This window comes from Convolutriloba macropyga, chromosome 4, assembly GCF_964194025.1.
Source record: "Convolutriloba macropyga chromosome 4, txConMacr16.3, whole genome shotgun sequence".
Lineage (NCBI taxonomy): Eukaryota > Metazoa > Xenacoelomorpha > Acoela > Convolutidae > Convolutriloba > Convolutriloba macropyga.
This window is the reverse complement of record NC_134471.1, coordinates 27,960,060-27,978,876: the sequence shown is the minus strand read 5'-3', so window position 1 is coordinate 27,978,876 and position 18,817 is coordinate 27,960,060. Positions and strand designations below refer to the sequence as shown.

General features: G+C 43.2%; 1 protein-coding gene across 2 annotated transcripts in view; it reads right to left on the bottom strand.

Moving 5' to 3' along the window:
* Positions 1-18,817, bottom strand: part of LOC142337573 (4'-phosphopantetheine phosphatase-like) — a 43,541-nt gene that overhangs the window by 9,975 nt on the left and 14,749 nt on the right. The window lies entirely within an intron of this gene.

Sequence of the window (18,817 nt, the reverse complement as noted above, 5' to 3'; positions counted from 1 at the left end):
ACTCGAAGAGCCTTCAGGAGGAGCAGTGCTTTTATTCTCCCATAACGATTTCATCTAAATCGAACCAGAACACCCTACAACCATTTGCCAAATCGGCAATACGTTAGAGAACATCATCAGAATTGGCAACCGGCCCTGTTGAGATATGTTAAACATTTACGTCAAGTATTATTTGGAGAGGTACGAAAAGGAGAGATACCAGCCGGAATCGCCATACAAAAACATATCAAGGAGAGATAGTGGAGCTCAAATAAGGTCAAGCCCCAGACAGCCATAATTTTCCATGACTAATTGTGAGGAGATTCCTTTAACACAGAATAAGACCGTACAACAAAAAACAGATCATTTCCAGATTCCTGGTGGAACCCTACTTACCTACTGATCCCGATAAAAAGAAAATCTTTAGGAAGAATCGATATCGGAGCACGACTAGGTTCATTCCAAAATGAGATATACAAGATGGGGTTCAAATTACGATGAATGGGTCTGCTATATAACAATCAGCATATTCGCAATTCATTCAATTTTGCCAAGAGCAAAAAGGATATCAAAACCTTTATCTGCTTAGATGAGTTGCAGCACTGGCAATTCACCGCTACAACACTGTGAATTGCTCCACCATGTCCCAGCAACAATCCAACAAAATTTCCAGACTCACCAGGAATCAGTGAAGCTTACTTATCACTGAAGATGACTTTCAGCAGCTCAGGATCAATTGACTATTAGAGATTTCGTGCTGCGCGTAAGAGATAACCATTTTTGTAAACGAAACCTGTAATCACTCAGAAGATAATGATTAGCCTGTTGTTAACTGTTCTAATCATAAACTAGAGGTTGTCCAAACCGGCTGATGTTGATACCCAAGTAAAAAACAGCCCGTTGAAGATCTGTTTGCGTCCACCAGCCCAACTGTGCGCTGACAACTACTTTTTCAAAGCGTTCACAGATAGAAGGAACAACATATATAGTTAAATTTGCCCCCAAAGTATTCGACCTGAGCAGAAAGATGAAGGATAAAGGGGGAAAATAATATTTGCACACCCAGACGAAAGTGCCAAAATATTAATGATTAATTATGTAACGACACGTGCTCTATAACTGAGGAGTGCCTAACGTACAGCGGGCACAGGATGAGATCCTAAGCTTTTGTTTCCATGCTCTACAAACGAATTAGATTAATCATACGAGCGCATTTATGACGGCGATGGACAAAAGGCAGCTGTTTGCGACGGGGACGAAGAAGGCAATTCGGTGTGCTCGTTCAAGCCCCCCCCCCCCCGGATGTCCACTTGAGGTTGAAGATGGCACAAAGTATGGATACTTAAGAGCTGCAGACGAGCTTCAGCGAATCTTTGTACATCTTGGACGGTCAGGGCGCAAAGAATACCCCACTGCAGCAACTACGGACCTTTTACTCTTCAAAAATTGCCATTCAAATATCTGACCTAGAAACAAGCCTCCAACAGCCTTTGCATATAGGGTGCACGCACACTCAAGAGATTTAAGGATGACTAGGCTCAAAATATCTTACAGAGATAGTTCTTCGAGCATACTTTACTCGAAGAGCCTTCAAGAGGAGCGTTTCTTTTAATCCCCCATGAAGATTCCATCAAAATCCAGAACACCCTACAGCCATTTGCCAAATCGGCAACACGTTAGGGGATATCAAGATTGGCAACGGGCCAGATCGAGATATGGGAACCATGTACGTCAAGTATCAGTTGGAGAGGAATGAAAATGAGAACACCAACAGGAATTCCGCGTCATACAAACATATATTCAAGGGAGACATCATGTTGGAGCTCATACGTTGGTTGTATAAAGAAATTGGGTCGTAAAATCCCCCGCTAGCCAAATTTTTTCAAATCTAATTGTGAGAAGGATATTCCTGTCACACTCCTGAATTGGCTCAACAACAAAGATTAGAACAATAAAAATACCGTACAATAAAATAAATTTACCGTTTCCAGACTCAAGTTGAAACCGTACTTACTTACTCATCCCAATAAAATATAATCTTTAGGAAGTCTCAATATCGGAGCACGATCTATCCCAGTCCCAAGTGAGGTATATAAGACGGGGTTCTAACTACGATAAATTGGTGTGCTCCGTGTCGATTTGAGCACATTCGCAACTCATTCAATTTTTGTCGACAGCAATTGCTCCACCAGGTGTCAACAAAAATACCAGATTTACCAGGAATCAGGGAAGCTTACTACTCACGATAAATGAATCTGCTCCAGATCAATTTTGGGATAAATGCAAATAACTCAATTTTTGTCAATAGCGAAACACACCAAAACCTTTATCTTCAGAGCTTCCTTCCACCGGATCAATAAAGCAGATCAGTGAACAAGATATTTCAAAAGACAGATCCAGTTTCAGATGGAAAATGACAGATCCACTTTCACTTATTCCATTAAAAAAGAATCTTTATAAAGTCTCAATCTTGGTGAGCAATTCAGTCAAATCCAAAGTCATATACATAAACAGGGTTTCCACTACGATAGAAAAGTCCATTCTAGATCAATTTGGGCATATTTGCAATTCACTCAATTTTTGTCCATAGCGAAACATACCAAAATCTTTTGTCTGCTTAAATAGATAAGTTGGTTCACTCTAGGCTCCAAATACTAGGCCCCACCAATAATCCAAAAAACCAGATTTATAAGGAATCAGGGAGGCTTACTTCTTAAGATAATGAACATGAATATCAGCAGCTCATGAACGATTAATTGTTCGACAACTCCTGCTGCGACTAAGAGAATCAAAATTTGGTTGCGTCCAAAAGCCCAATAGTGACAACCACTTTTGTAAAAAGCTTGAGATACAGGGCACATATTATATCACAGAATTCCCCTCTGGTTCAATGGCGGCATACATAACAAGTTGGTGTTCTTTTCGTGGTTAAAAAACCTGGCGCAGAAAGTTTGTTTTACGAATAAGCAATTGGTGCACTGGGGATTTGTTGTTGAATGTCAAATATATGGAAATCGACAACCTCGGGAGCCACTTCGCGAAACTTAGATGGATTATATGAGCGAATTCATAACGGAGACCAAATGATTATATGCGACGGCGGATGAAGACGGCGATGCGGTTTCCTCGTTCAAGCTCCGCCGTATATGCAAATTGGGGTGGAAAGTGGCGCAAAGTATAGACAAAGACTGGCAGGCGTACTTCATCAATTCTTTGTACGTCTCCAATGATCAAATTCATACAGCTGACCAGCCTGGAGCTTCTAACCCGAATGAAGATCCAATCAAAATCAAACCAGATGACAAGCCTACGAGCATCCGCTAGTCTGGCAATTCAACTGAGGATATCAGGATTGCTTAAAGGGCCAGATCAAGAGATGTGCAAAATGTATCTAGCGTACTATTCGGAGAGGAACAACGAAGAAAGATCCCAGCATCAATTCCGCGCTATAGAAATATATACTTCCTATATGTTCGGCCCAGAGAGAAATTGACGTGGAGCTGCTGCGGGTTGTAACAGCAACTCTTGCTCCAAAAAAGCGACTCATAATTTCGTCTTTCATAGCTGTAATCAATGAGAAGATAATGATTACCCTGTGTTGAACAGCGCTATTGATAAACCAGGGGTAGTCAAAAAGGACTGATGTTGATACCACAAGAATACCAACGTAGAAGTTGATATCAAAGTAAATACTAGCACGTTAAAGATCTCGTTGACGGCATATATAACAAGTTGGTGTTCTTTTTGTGCTTAACGTTGCGCAGAGAGTGTTTTACGAACAAGCAATTGGTGCACTGTGGATTTATTGATGAATGTCAAATACATGGAAATCGACAACCTCGGGAGCCACTTCGCGAAACTTAGATGAATTATATGAGCGAATTCATAACGGAGACCAGATGATTATATGCGACGGCGGATGAAGACGGCGATGCCGTTTCCTCGTTCAAGCTCCGCCGTATATGCAAATTGGGGTGGAAAGTGGCGCAAAGTATAGACAAAGAGTGGCAGGCGTACTTCATCAATTCTTTGTACGTCTCCAATGATCAAATTCATACCGCTGACCAGCCTGGAGCTTCTAACCCGGTTGAAGATGTAATTAAAATCAAACCAGATGACAAGCCTACGAGCATCCGCTAGTCTGGCAATTCAACTGAGGATATCAGGATTGGTTAAAGGGCCAGATCAAGAGATGTGCAACATGTATCTAGCGTACTATTCGGAGAGGAACAACGAAGAGAGATCCCAGCATCAATTCCGCGCTATAGAAATATATACTTCCTATATGTTCGACCCAGAGAGAAATTGACGTGGAGCTGCTGTGGGTTGTACCAGCAACTCTTGCTCCAAAAAAGCTACTCATAATTTCGTCTTTCATAGCTGTAATCAATGAGAAGATAATGATTACCCTGTGTTGAACTGCGCTATTTATAAACCAGGGGTAGTCAAAAAGACTGATGTTGATACCACAAGAATACCAAAGTAGAAGTTGATATCAAAGTAAATACTAGCACGTTAAAGATCTCGTTGACGGCATATATAACAAGTTGGTGTTCTTTTTGTGCTTAACAAACGTGGCGCAGAGAGTGTGTTTTACGAACAAGCAATTGGTGCACTGTAGATTTATTGATGAATGTCAAATACATGGAAAGCGACAACCTCGGCAGCCAATTCTCGAAACTTAGATGAATTATACGAGCCAATTCATAACCGAGACCAAACGATTGTATGCGACGGCCGATGAAGACGGCGATGCGGTCTCCTCGTTGAAGATCCTCCGTGAATGTAAATTGGGGTGGAAAGTGCCGCAAGGTATGGACACAGAGATGCAGGCGTACTTCAGCCATACTTTGTACGTCTCGAATGATCAAATACATACCGCTGACCAGCCTGGAGCTTCTAACCCGGTTGATTATCCAATCAAAATCAAACCAGATGACCAGCCTACGAGCATCCGCTAGTCTGGCAATTCAACTGAGGATATCAGGATTGGTTAAAGGGCCACATCAAGAGATGTGCAACATGTATGTAACGTACTAATCGGAGAGGAACAGCGAGGGGAGATCCCAGCAGCAAATGCGCGCTATAGAAATAAATACTTCCTATATGTTCGACCCAGAGAGAAATTGACGAGGAGCTGCTGTGGGTTTTACCAGCAACTCTTGCTCCAAAAAAGCGAGTCATAATTTCGTATGTCATAGCTGTAATCAATGAGAAGATAACGATTACCCTGTGTTGAACTGCGCTATTTATAAACGAGGGGTTGTCAAAAACGACTGATGTTGATACCACAAGAATACCAAAGTAGATGTTGATATCAAAGTAAATAATAGCACGTTGAATATCTCGTTGACGGTATATATAACAATTTGTTGTTCTTTTTGTGCTTAACAAACGTGGCGCAGTGAGCGCTTTACGAAAAAGCAATTGGTGCACTGTGGACTTATTGATGAATGTCAAATACATGGAAATCGACAACCTCGGGAGCCACTTCGCGAAACTTAGATGAATTATATGAGCGAATTCATAACGGAGACCAGATGATTATATGCGACGGCGGATGAAGACGGCGATGCCGTTTCCTCGTTCAAGCTCCGCCGTATATGCAAATTGGGGTGGAAAGTGGCGCAAAGTAAAGACTAAGAGTTGCAGGCGTACTTCAACCATTCTTTGTACGTCTCGAATGATCAAATTCATATCGCTGACCAGCCTGCAGCTTCTAACCCGGTTGATGATCCAATCAAAAACAAACCAGATGACCAGCTTACGACCATTAACCAGTTTGGCAATGCGACTGAGGATATCAGAATTGGTAAGGAGCGAGATCGACAGATGTGCAACATGTACCTTATGTACCATTTGCGGAGGAAGACGAGGAGAGATCCCAGCACCACGTCCGCGCTATAGAAACATAGACCTCCTTTATGTGTGACCCAGAGAGACAATATTGTGGAGATGCTATGTGTGTTGTACCAGCAACTCTTGCTGCAAACAAGAGAATCATATTTTGGTATTTCATAGCTGTATTCACTCAGAAGATAATGATTACCCTGTGGTTAACTCTGCTATTCATAAACCATGGGTTGCCAAAAACGAATAATGTTGATACCACGTGAGTACCAAAGTAGATGTTGATATCAAAGTAAATAATAGCACGTTGAAGATCTGGTTGACGGCATACAAAACAAGTTGGTGTTCTTTTTGTGCTTAACAAACGTGGCGCAGAGAGTGTTTTACGAACAAGCAATTGGTGCACTGTGGATTTATTGATGAATGTCAAATACATGGAAATCGACAACCTCGGGAGCCAATTCTCGAAACTTAGATGAATTATACGAGCGAATTCATAACGGAGACCAAATGATTGTATGCGACGGCCGATGAAGACGGCGATGCGGTCTCCTCGTTGAAGATCCTCCGTGAATGTAAATTGGGGTGGAAAGTGCCGCAAGGTATGGACACAGAGATGCAGGCGTACTTCAGCCATGCCTTGTACGTCTTGAATGATCAAATTCATATCGCTGACCAGCCTGGAGCTTCTAACCCGGTTGATGATTCAATCAAAATCAAACCAGATGACCAGCTTACACCATTCGCTAGTCCTGCAATGCGACTTAAGATATCAGGATTGGTAAGGAGCCAGATCAAGAGATGTGCAACATTTACCTTATGTACCATTTGCGGAGGAAGACGAGGAGAGATCCCAGCAGCACGTCCACGCTATAGAAACATAAACTTCCTTTATGTGTGACCCAGAAAGACATTATTGTAGAGCTGCTATGTGTGTTGTACCAGCATTTCTTGCTGCGACCAGAAAAATCATAATTTGGTATTTCAAAGCTGTATTCACTCAGAAGATAATGATTACCCTGTGGTTAACTGTGCTTTTCATAAACCAGGGGTTGTCAAAACCGACTGATGTTGATACCACGTGAGTAACAAATTAGATGTTGATATCAAAGTAAACAATAGCACGTTGAAGATCTGGTTGACGGCATACATAACAAGTCGGTGTTCTTTTCATGCTTAACAAACGTGGCGCAGAGAGTTTTACGGACAAGCAATTGGTGCACTGTGGATTTATTGATGAATGTCAAATACATGGAAATTGACAACCTCGGGAGCCACTTCGAAACTTAGAAGAATTATACGAGCGACATCATAACGGAGACCAAATGATTGTATGCGACGGCGGAGAAAGACGGCGATGCGGTCTCCTCGTTGAAGCCCCGACGTATATGTAAATTGGGGTGGAAAGTTGCGCCAAGGAAGGACAAAGGGTTGCACAGGCGTACTTCAGCCATGCCTTGTACGTCTCCAATGATCAAATCCGTATCGCTGACCAGCCTGGAGCTTCTAACCCGGTTGATGATCTAATCAAAATGGAACGAGATGACCAGCTTACAACCATTCGCCAGTTTGGCAATGCGACCGAGGATATCAGGATTGGTAAGGGGCCAGATCAAGAGATGTGCAACATGTACCTAATGTACCATTCGGAGAGGAAGACTAGGAGAGATCCCAGCAGCACGTCCGCGCTAAAGAAACATATACTTTCTTTATGTTTGACCCAGAGAGACATTATTGTGGAGGTGCTATGTGTGTTGTACCAGCAACTCTTGCTGCGACCAGGAGAATCTTAATTCGGTAATTCATAACTGTATTCACTCAGAAGATAATGACTACCCTTGTGGTTAACTGTGCTATTCATAAACCCGCGGTTGTCAAAAACGACTGATGTTGCAACCACGTGAGTACCAAAGTAGATGTTGATATCAAAGTTAATAACAGCACGTTGAAGATCTGGTTGACGGCATTCATAACAAGTTGTTGTTCTTTTCATGCTTAACAAACGTGGCGCAGAGAGTGTGTTTTAGGAAAAAGCAATTGGTGCACTGGATTTGTTGATGAATGTCCAATACATTAAAATCGACAACTTCGGGAGCCACATCGCGAAACATAGATGAATTATACGAGCGAAATCAGAACGGAGACCAAATAATTGTATGAGACGGCGAATGAAGTCGGCGATGCGGTCTCCTCGTTCAAGCTCCGCCGTATATTTAAAGTGGGGTGGAAAGGCGCAGAGTTGGGACAAAGAGTTGCAGGCGTACTTCAGCCATGCCTTGTACGTCTCCAATGATCAAACTCATATCGCTGACCAGCCTGGAGCTTCTAACCCGGTTGATGATCCAATCAAAATCGAACCAGATGACCAGCTTACGACCATTAACCAGTTTGGCAATGCGACTGAGGATATCAAGATTGGTAGGGGGCCAGATCAAGAGATGTGCAACATGTACCTAATGTACCATTCGGAGAGGAAGACGAGGAGAGATCCCAGCAGCATGTCCGCGCTATAGAAACATACTTTCTTTACGTGTGACCCAGAGAGACATTATTGTAGAGCTGCTATGTGTGTTGTACCAGCATTTCTTGCTGCGACCAGGAAAATCATAATTTGGTATTTCAAAGCTGTATTCACTCAGAAGATAATGATTACCCTGTGGTTAACTGTGCTTTTCATAAACCATGGGTTGCCAAAAACGAATAATGTTGATACCACGTGAGTACCAAAGTAGATGTTGATATCAAAGTAAATAATAGCACGTTGAAGATCTGGTTGACGGCATACATAACAAGTTGGTGTTCTTTTTGTGCTTAACAAACGTGGCGCAGAGAGTGTTTTACGAACAAGCAATTGGTGCACTGTGGATTTATTGATGAATGTCAAATACATGGAAATCGACAACCTCGGGAGCCAATTCTCGAAACTTAGATGAATTATACGAGCGAAATCATAACGGAGACCAAATGATTGTATGCGACGGCCGATGAAGACGGCGATGCGGTCTCCTCGTTGAAGATCCTCCGTGAATGTAAATTGGGGTGGAAAGTGCCGCAAGGTATGGACACAGAGATGCAGGCGTACTTCAGCCATGCCTTGTACGTCTCGAATGATCAAACTCATATCGCTGACCAGCCTGGAGCTTCTAACCCGGTTGATGATTCAATCAAAATCAAACCAGATGACCAGCTTACACCATTCGCTAGTCCTGCAATGCGACTAAAGATATCAGTATTGGTAAGGAGCCAGATCAAGAGATGTGCAACATTTACCTTATGTACCATTTGCGGAGGAAGACGAGGAGAGATGCCAGCAGCACGTCCACGCTATAGAAACATAAACTTCCTTTATGTGTGACCCAGAAAGACATTATTGTAGAGCTGCTATGTGTGTTGTACCAGCATTTCTTGCTGCGACCAGGAAAATCATAATTTGGTATTTCAAAGCTGTATTCACTCAGAAGATAATGATTACCCTGTGGTTGACTGTGCTTTTCATAAACCAGGGGTTGTCAAAAACGACTGATGTTGATACCACGTGAGTACCAAATTAGATGTTGATATCAAAGTAAATAATAGCACGTTGAAGATCTGGTTGACGGCATACATAACAAGTCGGTGTTCTTTTCATGCTTAACAAACGTGGCGCAGAGAGTTTTACGAACAAGCAATTGGTGCACTGTGGATTTATTGATGAATGTCAAATACATGGAAATTGACAACCTCGGGAGCCACTTCGAAACTTAGATGAATTATACGAGCGACATCATGACGGAGACCAAATGATTGTATGCGACGGCGGATGAAGACGGCGATGCGGTCTCCTCGTTGAAGCCCCGACGTATATGTAAATTGGGGTGGAAAGTTGCGCCAAGGAAGGACAAAGGGTTGCAGGCGTACTTCAGCCATGCCTTGTACGTCTCCAATGATCAAATTCATATCGCTGACCAGCCTGGAGCTTCTAACCCGGTTGATGATCCAATCAAAATGGAACGAGATGACCAGCTTACGACCATTCGCCAGTTTGGCAATGCGACCGAGGATATCAGGATTGGTAAGGGGCCAGATCAAGAGATGTGCAACATGTACCTAATGTACCATTCGGAGAGGAAGACTAGGAGAGATCCCAGCAGCACGTCCGCGCTATAGAAACATATACTTTCTTTATGTTTGACCCAGAGAGACATTATTGTGGAGGTGCTATGTGTGTTGTACCAGCAACTCTTGCTGCGACCAGGAGAATATTGATTCGGTAATTCATAACTGTATTCACTCAGAAGATAATGACTACCCTTGTGGTTAACTGTGCTATTCATAAACCCGCGGTTGTCAAAAACGACTGATGTTGCAACCACGTGAGTACCAAAGTAGATGTTGATATCAAAGTTAATAACAGCACGTTGAAGATCTGGTTGACGGCATTCATAACAAGTTGTTGTTCTTTTCATGCTTAACAAACGTGGCGCAGAGAGTGTGTTTTAGGAAAAAGCAATTGGTGCACTGGATTTGTTGATGAATGTCCAATACATTAAAATCGACAACTTCGGGAGCCACATCGCGAAACATAGATGAATTATACGAGCGAAATCATAACGGAGACAAAATAATTGTATGAGACGGCGCATGAAGTCGGCGTTGCGGTCTCCTCGTTCAAGCTCCGCCGTATATTTAAAGTGGGGTGGAAAGGCGCAGAGTTGGGACAAAGAGTTGCAGGCGTACTTCAGCCATGCCTTGTACGTCTCCAATGATCAAACTCATATCGCTGACCAGCCTGGAGCTTCTAACCCGGTTGATGATCCAATCAAAATTGAACCAGATGACCAGCTTACGACCATTAACCAGTTTGGCAATGCGACTGAGGATATCAAGATTGGTAGGGGGCCAGATCAAGAGATGTGCAACATGTACCTAATGTACAATTCGGAGAGGAAGACGAGGAGAGATCCCAGCAGCATGTCCGCGCTATAGAAACATACTTTCTTTATGTGTGACTCAGAGAGACATTATTGTAGAGCTGCTATGTGTGTTGTACCAGCATTTCTTGCTGCGACCAGGAAAATCATAATTTGGCATTTCAAAGCTGTATTCACTCAGAAGATAATGATTACCCTGTGGTTAACTGTGCTTTTCATAAAACAGGGGTTGTCAAAAACGAATGATCTTGATACCACGTGAGTACCAAATTAGATGTTGATATCAAAGTAAATAATAGCACGTTGAAGATCTGGTTGACAGCATACATAACAAGTCGGTGTTCTTTTCATGCTTAAAAAACGTGGCGCAGAGAGTGTGCTTTGCGAACAAGCAATTGGTGCACTATGGATTTGTTGATGAATGTCAAATACATGGAAATCGACAACCTCTGGAGCCAATTCTCGAAACTTAGATGAATTATACGAGCGAATTCATAACGGAGACCAAATGATTTTATGCGACGGCCGATGAAGACGGCGATGAGGTCTCCTCGTTAAAGCTCCGCCGTGAATGAAAATTGGGGTGGAAAGTGCCGCAAAGTATGGACACAGAGATGCTGGCGTACTTCAGCAATGCCTTGTATGTCTCGAATGAACAAATTGATATCGCTGACCCGCCTGGAGCTTCTAACCCGGTTGATGATCCAATCAAAATCGAACCAGATGACCAGCTTACAACCATTCGCCAGTTTGGCAATGCGACCGAGGATATCAGGATTGGTAAGGGGCCAGATTAAAAGATGTGCAACATGTACCTAATGTACCATTCGGAGAGGAAGACCAGGAGAGATCGCAGCAGCACGTCCGCGCTATAGAAACATAAACTTCCTTTATGTGTGACCCAGAAAGACATTATTGTAGAGCTGCTATGTGTGTTGTACCAGCATTTCTTGCTGCGACCAGGAAAATCATAATTTGGTATTTCAAAGCTGTATTCACTCAGAAGATAATGATTACCCTGTGGTTGACTGTGCTTTTCATAAACCAGGGGTTGTCAAAAACGACTGATGTTGATACCACGTGAGTACCAAATTAGATGTTGATATCAAAGTAAATAATAGCACGTTGAAGATCTGGTTGACGGCATACATAACAAGTCGGTGTTCTTTTCATGCTTAACAAACGTGGCGCAGAGAGTTTTACGAACAAGCAATTGGTGCACTGTGGATTTATTGATGAATGTCAAATACATGGAAATTGACAACCTCGGGAGCCACTTCGAAACTTAGATGAATTATACGAGCGACATCATGACGGAGACCAAATGATTGTATGCGACGGCGGATGAAGACGGCGATGCGGTCTCCTCGTTGAAGCCCCGACGTATATGTAAATTGGGGTGGAAAGTTGCGCCAAGGAAGGACAAAGGGTTGCAGGCGTACTTCAGCCATGCCTTGTACGTCTCCAATGATCAAATTCATATCGCTGACCAGCCTGGAGCTTCTAACCCGGTTGATGATCCAATCAAAATGGAACGAGATGACCAGCTTACGACCATTCGCCAGTTTGGCAATGCGACCGAGGATATCAGGATTGGTAAGGGGCCAGATCAAGAGATGTGCAACATGTACCTAATGTACCATTCGGAGAGGAAGACTAGGAGAGATCCCAGCAGCACGTCCGCGCTATAGAAACATATACTTTCTTTATGTTTGACCCAGAGAGACATTATTGTGGAGGTGCTATGTGTGTTGTACCAGCAACTCTTGCTGCGACCAGGAGAATATTGATTCGGTAATTCATAACTGTATTCACTCAGAAGATAATGACTACCCTTGTGGTTAACTGTGCTATTCATAAACCCGCGGTTGTCAAAAACGACTGATGTTGCAACCACGTGAGTACCAAAGTAGATGTTGATATCAAAGTTAATAACAGCACGTTGAAGATCTGGTTGACGGCATTCATAACAAGTTGTTGTTCTTTTCATGCTTAACAAACGTGGCGCAGAGAGTGTGTTTTAGGAAAAAGCAATTGGTGCACTGGATTTGTTGATGAATGTCCAATACATTAAAATCGACAACTTCGGGAGCCACATCGCGAAACATAGATGAATTATACGAGCGAAATCAGAACGGAGACCAAATAATTGTATGAGACGGCGAATGAAGTCGGCGTTGCGGTCTCCTCGTTCAAGCTCCGCCGTATATTTAAAGTGGGGTGGAAAGGCGCAGAGTTGGGACAAAGAGTTGCAGGCGTACTTCAGCCATGCCTTGTACGTCTCCAATGATCAAACTCATATCGCTGACCAGCCTGGAGCTTCTAACCCGGTTGATGATCCAATCAAAATTGAACCAGATGACCAGCTTACGACCATTAACCAGTTTGGCAATGCGACTGAGGATATCAAGATTGGTAGGGGGCCAGATCAAGAGATGTGCAACATGTACCTAATGTACAATTCGGAGAGGAAGACGAGGAGAGATCCCAGCAGCATGTCCGCGCTATAGAAACATACTTTCTTTATGTGTGACTCAGAGAGACATTATTGTAGAGCTGCTATGTGTGTTGTACCAGCATTTCTTGCTGCGACCAGGAAAATCATAATTTGGCATTTCAAAGCTGTATTCACTCAGAAGATAATGATTACCCTGTGGTTAACTGTGCTTTTCATAAAACAGGGGTTGTCAAAAACGAATGATCTTGATACCACGTGAGTACCAAATTAGATGTTGATATCAAAGTAAATAATAGCACGTTGAAGATCTGGTTGACAGCATACATAACAAGTCGGTGTTCTTTTCATGCTTAAAAAACGTGGCGCAGAGAGTGTGCTTTGCGAACAAGCAATTGGTGCACTATGGATTTGTTGATGAATGTCAAATACATGGAAATCGACAACCTCTGGAGCCAATTCTCGAAACTTAGATGAATTATACGAGCGAATTCATAACGGAGACCAAATGATTTTATGCGACGGCCGATGAAGACGGCGATGAGGTCTCCTCGTTAAAGCTCCGCCGTGAATGAAAATTGGGGTGGAAAGTGCCGCAAAGTATGGACACAGAGATGCTGGCGTACTTCAGCAATGCCTTGTATGTCTCGAATGAACAAATTGATATCGCTGACCCGCCTGGAGCTTCTAACCCGGTTGATGATCCAATCAAAATCGAACCAGATGACCAGCTTACAACCATTCGCCAGTTTGGCAATGCGACCGAGGATATCAGGATTGGTAAGGGGCCAGATTAAAAGATGTGCAACATGTACCTAATGTACCATTCGGAGAGGAAGACCAGGAGAGATCGCAGCAGCACGTCCGCGCTATAGAAACATATACTTCCTTTATGTGTGACACAGAGAGACATTATTGTGGAGGTGCTATGTGTTGTACCAGCAACTCTTGCTGCGACCAGGAGAATCATAATTTGGTGTATTCCTAGCTGTATTCACTCAGAAGATAAATATTACCCTGTGGTTAACTGCGCTATTCATAAACCAGGGGTTGTCAAAAACGACTGATGTTGACACCACGTGACTACCAAAGTAGATGTTGATATCAAAATAATAGCACGTTGCAGATCTGGCTGACGATATACATAAAAAGTTGGTGTTCTTTTTGTGCTTAACAAACGTGGCGCAGAGAGTGTGTTTTACGAACAAGCAATTGGTGCACTGTAGATTTATTGATGAATGTCAAATACATGGAAATCGACAACCTCGGGAGCCAATTCTCGAAACTTAGATGAATTATACGAGCGACATAATAACGGAGACCAAATGATTGTATGCGACGGCGGATGAAGACGGCGATGCGGTCTCCTCGTTGAAGCCCCGACGTATATGTAAATTGAGGTGGAAAGTTGCGCAAAGGAAGGACAAAGGGTTGCAGGCGTACTTCAGCCATGCCTTGTATGTCTCGAATGAACAAATTCATATCGCTGACCCGCCTGGAGCTTCTAACCCGGTTGATGATCCAATCAAAATCGAACCAGATGACCAGCTTACAACCATTCGCCAGTTTGGCAATGCGACCGAGGATATCAGGATTGGTAAGGGGCCAGATTAAGAGATGTGCTACATGTACCTAATGTACCATTCGGAGAGGAAGACTAGGAGAGATCGCAGCAGCACGTCCGCGCTATAGAAACATATACTTCCTTTATGTGTGACACAGAGAGACATTATTGTGGAGGTGCTATGTGTTGTACCAGGAACTCTTGCTGCGACCAGGAGAATCATAATTTGGTGTATTCCTAGCTGTATTCACTCAGAAGATAAATATTACCCTGTGGTTAACTGCGCTATTCATAAACCAGGGGTCGTCAAAAACGACTGATGTTGACACCACGTGACTACCAAAGTAGATGTTGATATCAAAATAATAGCACGTTGCAGATCTCGCTGACGATATACATAACAAGTTGGTGTTCTTTTTGTGCTTAACAAACGTGGCGCAGAGAGTGTGTTTTACGAACAAGCAATTGGTGCACTGTAGATTTATTGATGAATGTCAAATACATGGAAATCGACAACCTCGGGAGCCAATTCTCGAAACTTAGATGAATTATACGAGCGACATCATAACGGAGACCAAATGATTGTATGCGACGGCGGATGAAGACGGCGATGCGGTCTCCTCGTTGAAGCCCCGACGTATATGTAAATTGGGGTGGAAAGTTGCGCAAAGGAAGGACAAAGGGTTGCAGGCGTACTTCAGCCGTGCCTTGTACGTCTCCAATGATCAAACTCATATAGCTGACCAGCCTGGAGCTTCTAACCCGGTTGATGATCCAATCAAAATCGAACCAGATGACCAGCTTACGACCATTAACCAGTTTGGCAATGCGACTGAGGATATCAAGATTGGTAGGGGGCCAGATCAATAGATGTGCAACATGTACCTAATGTACCATTCGGAGAGGAAGACGAGGAGAGATCCCAGCAGCATGTCCGCGCTATAGAAACATTCTTTATGTGTGACCCAGAGAGACATTATTGTAGACCTGCTATGTGTGTTGTACCAGCATTTCTTGCTGCGAAGAGGAAAATCATAATTTGGTATTTCAAAGCTGTATTCACTCAGAAGATAATGATTACCCTGTGGTTAACTGTGCTTTTCATAAAACAGGGTTGTCAAAAACGAATGATGTTGACACCACGTGAGTACCAAATTAGATGTTGATATCAAAGTAAATAATAGCACGTTGAAGATCTGGTTGACAGCATACATAACAAGTCGGTGTTCTTTTCATGCTTAAAAACGTGGCGCAGAGAGTGTGCTTTGCGAACAGGCAATGGTGCACTGTGGATTTATTGATGAATGTCAAATACATGGAAATCGACAATCTCTGGAGCCAATTCTCGAAACTTAGATGAATTATACGAGCGAATTCATAACGGAGACCAAATGATTTTCTGCGACGGCCGATGAAGACGGCGATGCTGTCTCCTCGTTAAAGCTCCGCCGTGAATGTAAATTGTGGTGGAAAGTGCCGCAAAGTATGGACACAGAGATGCTGGCGTACTTCAGCCATGCCTTGTATGTCTCGAATGAACAAATTCATATCGCTGACCCGCCTGGAGCTTGTAACCCGGTTGATGATCCAATCAAAATCGAACCAGATGACCAGCTTACAACCATTCGCCAGTTTGGCAATGCGACCGAGGATATCAAGATTGGTAAGGGGCCAGATCAAGAGATGTGCAACATGTACCTAATGTACCATTCGGAGAGGAAGACGAGGAGAGATTGCAGCAGCACGTCCGCGCTATAGAAACATATACTTCCTTTATGTGTGACACAGAGAGACATTATTGGGGAGGTGCTATGTGTGTTGTACCAGCATTTCTTGCTGCGACCAGGAAAATCATAATTTGGTATTTCAAAGCTGTATTCACTCAGAAGATAATGATTGCCCTGTGGTTAACTGTGCTTTTCATAAAACAGGGGTTGTCAAAAACGAATGATGTTGACACCACGTGAGTACCAAATTAGATGTTGATATCAAAGTAAATAATAGCACGTTGAAGATCTGGTTGACAGCATACATAACAAGTCGGAGTTCTTTTCACGCTTAAAAACGTGGCGCAGAGAGTGTGCTTTGCGAACAAGCAATTGGTGCACTGTGGATTTATTGATGAATGTCAAATACATGGAAATCGACAATCTCTGGAGCCAATTCTCGAAACTTAGATGAATTATACGAGCGAATTCATAACGGAGACCAAATGATTTTATGCGACGGCCGATGAAGACGGCGATGCGGTCTCCTCGTTAAAGCTCCGCCGTGAATGTAAATTGGGGTGGAAAGTGCCGCAAAGTATGGACACAGAGATGCTAGCGTACTTCAGCCATGCCTTGTATGTCTCGAATGAACAAATTCATATCGCTGACCTGCCTGGAGCTTGTAACCCGGTTGATGATCCAATCAAAATCGAACCAGATGACCAGCTTACAACCATTCGCCAGTTTGGCAATGCGACCGAGGATATCAGGATTGGTAAGGGGCCAGATCAAGAGATGTGCAACATGTACCTAATGTACCATTCGGAGAGGAAGACGAGGAGAGATCGCAGCAGCACGTCCGCGCTATAGAAACATATACTTCCTTTATGTGTGACACAGAGAGACATTATTGTGGAGGTGCTATGTGTTGTACCAGCAACTCTTGCTGCGACCAGGAGAATCATAATTTGGTGTATTCCTAGCTGTATTCACTCAGAAGATAAATATTACCCTGTGGTTAACTGTGCTATTCATAAACCAGGGGTTGTCAAAAACGGCTGATGTTGACACCACGTGAGTACCAAAGTAGATGTTGATATCAAAATAATAGCACGTTGCAGATCTGGCTGACGACATACATAACAAGTTAGTGTTCTTTTTGTGCTTAACAAACGTGGCGCAGAGAGTGTGTTTTACGAACAAGCAATTGGTGAACCGTGGATTTATTGATGAATGTCAAATACATGGAAATCGACAATCTCGGGAGCCACTTCGCGAATTTTAGACGAGTTATACGAGCGAATTCATAACGGGGACCAAATGATTGTATGCGACGGCGGATGAAGACGGCGATGCGGTCTCCTCGTTGAAGCTCCGCCGTATATGTAAATTGGGGTCGAAACAGGCGCAAAATATGGACAAAGAGTTGCAGGCGTATTTCAGCTATGCCTTGTACGTCTCGAATGATCAAATTTATATCGCTGACCAGCCTGGAGCTTCTAACCCTGTTGATGATCCAATAAAAATCGAACCAGATGAAAAGCTTACGACCACTCGCGAGTTTGGCAATGCGACTGAGGATATCAAGATTGGTTAGGGGCCAGATAAAGAGATGTGCAACATATACCTAATGTACCATTCGGAGAGGAAGACGAGGAGAGATTGCAGCAGCACGTCCGCGCTATAGAAACATATACTTCCTTTATGTGTGACACAGAGAGACATTATTGGGGAGGTGCTATGTGTGTTGTACCAGCAACTCTTGCTGCGACCAGGAGAATCATAATTTGGTGTATTCCTAGCTGTATTCACTCAGAAGGTAAATATTACCCTGTGGTTAACTGTGCTATTCATAAACCAGGGGTTGTCAAAAACGGCTGATGTTGACACCACGTGAGTACCAAAGTAGATGTTGATATCAAAATAATAGCACGTTGCAGATCTGGCTGACGACATACATAACAAGTTAGTGTTCTTTTTGTGCTTAACAAACGTGGCGCAGAGAGTGTGTTTTACGAACAAGCAATTGGTGAACCGTGGATTTATTGATGAATGTCAAATACATGGAAATCGACAATCTCGGGAGCCACTTCGCGAATTTTAGACGAGTTATACGAGCGAATTCATAAGGGGGACCAAATGATTGTATGCGACAGCGGATGAAGACGGCGATGCGGTCTCCTCGTTGAAGCTCCGCCGTATATGTAAATTGGGGTCGAAACAGGCGCAAAATATGGACAAAGAGTTGCAGGCGTATTTCAGCCATGCCTTGTACGTCTCGAATGATCAAATTTATATCGCTGACCAGCCTGGAGCTTCTAACCCTGTTGATGATCCAATAAAAATCGAA